The 5,468-nt window shown below is 36.9% G+C and overlaps 1 protein-coding gene across 1 annotated transcript in view; it reads right to left on the bottom strand.

Moving 5' to 3' along the window:
* The window catches only part of Apbb1ip (amyloid beta precursor protein binding family B member 1 interacting protein), a 120,751-nt gene that overhangs the window by 114,945 nt on the left and 338 nt on the right, over positions 1-5,468 (bottom strand). The window lies entirely within an intron of this gene.

The raw sequence follows: 5,468 nt of genomic DNA, 5'->3' as shown, positions 1-5,468 counted from the left end.
CAGGCTACTATACCCAGCAAAACTCTCAATTACCATAGATGGAGAAAACAAGATATTCCACGACAAAATCAAATTTACACAATATCTTTCCACAAATCCAGCCCTACAAAGGATAATACATGAAAAACATCAACATAAGGAGCAAAACTACATCCTAGAAGAAGCAAGAAAGTAATCTTTCAACAAATCCACACAAGTCTAATTCCACCTCTTATAACAAAAGCAATAGGAAGTTACTTTTTATTAATATCTTAACATGAAAATTAATATTACCAACATATCCTAATCGATTGAAATCCAAAAACATGAGGAATTAGAAATTTGTTGTCATCCAATGATCTCTCTAATTTGGTAATTGGAGAAATAGGTCCAATATTATATAATCCATATACACTTTCAGCTTGTTTGTTCATGACAGTATCTTGCTGCGTACAACATAATGGTCTTGAGATCTTGCTTCTCCTATCTCATCCTCTCTATTAGTGGTATTGTTTATTTCATGTTTTTACAGTATACTATGGTTTTCAGAACAGCTTATATATTTTAAAAGTATTTATATACCCAAAAGTAATGTAAACAGTTAAATTGGGAGGGGGCTTTAGGAAAGAGAACAACAAAGGGTGAGACTGAATGCTTTGCTTGACGTTTGTAACTCTTGTATCAAGTTAGCACAGTAAGAGCCAAGATCTTAAGCTCTACTAAATACAAAACAAACAAAAACAATTTATATATTTATGTTCATTTAAGAAAATATTAGTAGTGATTTTGAAATATACAGATAATACATTTAGAGTTATTTAAAATTTCTATTGAGAAAAATGTTTGTATTTTTAGTATTGCTGTAGACAAGCATCTACATAAGACTGTTAAATTGATTGTTGTTTTATATCAAACAACTTTTATAATACTCACTCTTATTGTTATAATATTTTATAAATTTTAAAGAATATGATAAAAAAGATATTGTAGGTATTGAAAGGGAGGTCTCTGGGAGGAGTTGGGGTACAAAAGGAAAACAAGAATGTGATTTAATTCTATTTACTTAAAATATGTTTTTAAATGTTAACAAATTCAGATAAATTGAAATCATGTAACTTTTCTCATCATATTGCAATAAAACTTATTAAAAAAAAAAAAGACTGGACTGCAGGCAAGCCTGTAGGGCATTTTCTTAATTAGTGATTGATGGGGAAGAGATGAGTACATTGTGGGTGGGGCCACCCCTGGTGTGGTGGTCCTGGGTTTTATTATAATAAAGCAGGCTGAGCAAGCCATGAGGAACAAGCCAGTAAGTTTTCTCTATGGCAGTGGTTCTCAACAGACACACACACACACACATACACACATATACATGTGAATATATGAATATATGAACATATGAATAATATATAATCATCATTCATATGAATAAAAATCATTATTTCATAATAAAATCAAAGAAAAAATTGCCCATTCACAGCTTACTCTTCCAGTGGCAATTCTGATCTCTCTCCGTCTAACAGGATGTAATTACCTGGACATGAATCTTCCAGCACTGGATGGGAGCAGAATTTCTCTGAACTTAAGCACTTATCTCCTTCCTAGCAAACAGGCATATCTCTGATGAGTCTTTTTTATAAGTTTAAATCAGAAAGACTTCTAATAGATTTAGAGAAAGGATTAGACTTATTATGATGTTGATTTAATCAAGCCAGTAGTCCAACTGGAGGAATTTGGATATAATAAAGAATGAAAACAGTATTGGGCCAAAGGAGATTACTTTTCCAAAAACAAAGGTAATAACTTTTGAGTTGAGGATGCTATCTGTCTTCCATCTGTCACACGGCAAGTTTGCTTATTTTGCTTGGCTCTCTTCCATTCATCCTCTTTCCCTCCTCTGGCCTGTTATGTGGTCACACACAACACAACTTTAGTTCCATGTAGAGTTATCACTGTCTGCTTTTCTCCCCACTTCTAGGCTACAAGCTCACTGAGGACTGACCCCATCTTCTGCCTCTTCTGAGCACTTGTGCCTGATGAAGGGTGCTGTTATCAAACTTCTCCAAGTCAGTATCAGTTCTTTCCCATGTCACTGGCAACGTACATTTCTTAACCTGTCTATGCTTTCATTTCAGTGACAAAAAGGAGCTAGAGTATACAAGTCTAGATGTGCTAGTCACATGGTAATTAAGCCATCTTGGTCTGGTTAAGCATCTCTAACTCTGAAAACCCCAAACCTTAAATCTTACAAAATCTGACGTATTTTGGAGCACCAATATGATGTCACAAACAGAAAATTCCACATGGGACCACACACACCAGTTCAGAGTCAAAAATATGGGTACAGAGCACTGAACTTATTTTGCCTTCATAAGTGAGGAAATATTTCTTACACCCTTAGCTGGAATACATAAACTTTTGTCATGTATGAATAATTTACAACATTGCATAATGTACCATCCAACTCTGTGTATAAGTGCATATGAAGAAAATGAATCTCATGTTCATAATGATCATCATGATATTTCTTGTATATTCAAACATTCTATCCTCTACCCCCAAAAATCCAAAATATGAAACTTCTGGTCTCAAGAACTTAGATAAAGGGTTTAAGCTGTTACCTGATTAAAAAAAATAGTATTATATACTCCTGCCACATGATGTTCCAAAGGGAACCCAAGTTTCAAGAGAAAGAAGGAAATAGGTTTAATAACATGGTTCTTAGTGATTCAGGTTTATAGTCTACTCTCAGGGAATGTAGTCTTGAACCGAAGCTCCTGAGTCTGAACTGAGAAGTGTGAAGGCTTGATGTGGTATTTTATCTTCCCTACTGTCTCAAAATCGGGACTAGAGAGCAAACTGGGTCTTGGGCTTGAGACATTTTGAACCTCAGTGGTAGTGGCAAAATTTGGCTGGGAAGTAGGGACACACGGGTGGCAGTGGTGGCCTCTAGTCCCCAGCTGCCGTCCCATCTCTTGGACTGGGAGACGTGGCATCAGGTCTTTGTGTTGCTCTCCTCTTCTCCCTAGAGAAGTACTGTTTTTTCAGATCTATTAAGTTGCCTTTGAAAGTTAATTCTTTGATATAACTATAAAGCATATATACATCACTGTACAACCAGTGCCCTTGCCAAATACCCCTATTGTATATTTACAATGTATATACAATGTAATTAATTTATAGTGAATTCATATAATATTGGAACTTTTTAAGATACTCATCATTTGGGATGAGGGAATTGATACAAAACACAAATTTTCATATTGAAAGGATCAATCATATTAATTAAAAAATGTTCAGTCTTGAGGCTTAATCTAACCTCATAAGACATGCCAGAGTCCAGACACGACCTACAATATAGAATTTATTCAGCATCTCCAAGGGGCAGGAAAGGCACCCAGACACTTAGCTGCAAAGTACAATTTTTCTCACACACATAATTATTCAAAACATTGCATAAAATTACCTTCCAATTATGTGTATAACGTCCATTCTTGTCTTATTTATTTTAGATTATTCCATTTTGAAAGTTCCTAAGATCATTCAATAATGCTGTAAATGTTATAGTTTGATAGACTACAGAGCATGAATTGAATTTATTCTAAAAAACTATCGATTTGTTAAAAGGCTTACTTATCAAAAGAGGTAAAATGAAATAGAAAAGGACTAGAAATAAATAGAAATAAAAAGCAACAATGCCATTTGAGAAATCAAAGTAGCACAACTCACATTCATGGCAATGAACTTTATAAATTGCTTACTATATAATATGGAAAGATCTATAGCTTTTTTTTTTTTTAAATTTATCTGTGACATATGGTGAAACTATGGTGGAGAATGGGTATATACTCTGACAATATAAAACTTCCAAGAAAATGTAGTGGATGCTACAGAGCCTAGTGAGCATGTGTAATTAACTACATATTTCAAAGTTACATTTCTCAAAAAATAGTAACTCAGCCGGGTAGTGGTGGTGCACGCCTTTAATCCCAGCACTTGGGAAGCAGAGGCAGGTGGATTTCTGAGTTCAAGGCCAGCCTGGTCTACAGAGTGAGTTCCAGGATAGCCAGGGCTACACAGAGAAACCCTGTCTGGAACGCCCCCCCCCCCAAAAAAAAAGTAACTGAAGGTTGTTGAAATGCAATACAATGGAATGTTGGAAACTTACATAGGGACCAGAAATTACTTTGCCTTTTTAGAGGAATTTCTCAGAAACAAAAACCATCAAAATTTTTGATGGTTTATATTTCAGTTTATAACAAAGTCTGTTAACATAGTCTCCTTTTCCTCTGGTATTGAATACAAGATTGAAGCGGCATGCGATCCACCTGACCCCTTCCCAGTGCTGTCATTGTCTTCATTCTTATATGGTATGATCTCATTTGCTACCTGAGTTCCAGTATGGTTAAAACAATGTAATTAAGTTCATTCCTGTCTAGCTAGTATCCGACAGATGTATAGCAACAACCGGAATCTACCAAGTACCAGAAGGGTCACAAATATTTGTAAGAATGTAAAAGTTAAGTGCTATAGTTTGAAGATGACACTATTTGCTAAGACTCTGAGTTCACTGACAGACAGGAAGCACCACCTGGAAGTACGTTCAGTACAAGTGACTCTTTTCTTATCTTCTGCTATCTTGCTAGCCAGCATTCCTCTCCAGGCTCATGTGCCTGTGTTTTAGGAAGGCCCTGAAGGCAAAACTCCTGGTGTATGTAGTCTGAAAGTCAAGGCTTCCTTTCTGAAGTTTCGGTTTGGAGTCCCAGATTTTAAAAACGAGCAGTGGAGTACGCGCTTGCTTTTTGTTCACACTATATCACTCTTGTATGGAGGATAAACCCACAGCCTCTTGTCCGCTCTGCTTTTCCCTTTTACTCCGCGTTCCTATCACAAAAATACTCTTTGAACAGAGATGCTGAGAGGCTCTAGGAGAGCACATGTCACTCTGCACCGCAGTATGAAAGCCCAGAACTACATTGTGAGGGAAATGAAGAGGTACACGTGGTAAGGTCTGAGTGAGGGGCCTGTACTGGGGGGTTCTAGGGGTGGAGGTGGTATACAAGAGCATCCTTGTCTTTCATGATTTAAAACATTTTCTGCATCTTCAGTCCAAACTAAATTAGGAAACCCGTGTCTGGTATTCAAACTCATCCTTACCACACTTTTACAAAGAAAAGGCGACTGAGAGGGAAAGAGAGCCTTCACAGAGCAGAATTGCAGTTAAAGTTTTAAATGAAGGGAAACACTTTGAGATATGTGTCCTCAGACTACCACTTACCATGAGGTGCCCTAAATTACCTCAGGGGATGTTTTGTTCCAAGATTAGCTCAATTTAAAATGGGGTCCCTAAGACCTGGTAGCATTTAAGCAGAAAATCTGTTAAAACAGAACTGGGAGGCAAGGGAAGGGAGAAGAGGGAGCCCCAGGCCTGGCACAGGTCAAGTGCACAAGAGGTGCGCAGGGGACCCCAAGCTTCCTGTCTGCGTGGG

Source organism: Mastomys coucha, unplaced genomic scaffold (genome assembly GCF_008632895.1).
Source record: "Mastomys coucha isolate ucsf_1 unplaced genomic scaffold, UCSF_Mcou_1 pScaffold15, whole genome shotgun sequence".
In the NCBI taxonomy this organism is placed as follows: domain Eukaryota; kingdom Metazoa; phylum Chordata; class Mammalia; order Rodentia; family Muridae; genus Mastomys; species Mastomys coucha.
The sequence above is the reverse complement of the archived record's forward strand: the minus strand, read 5'-3'. Positions and strand labels throughout refer to the sequence as shown.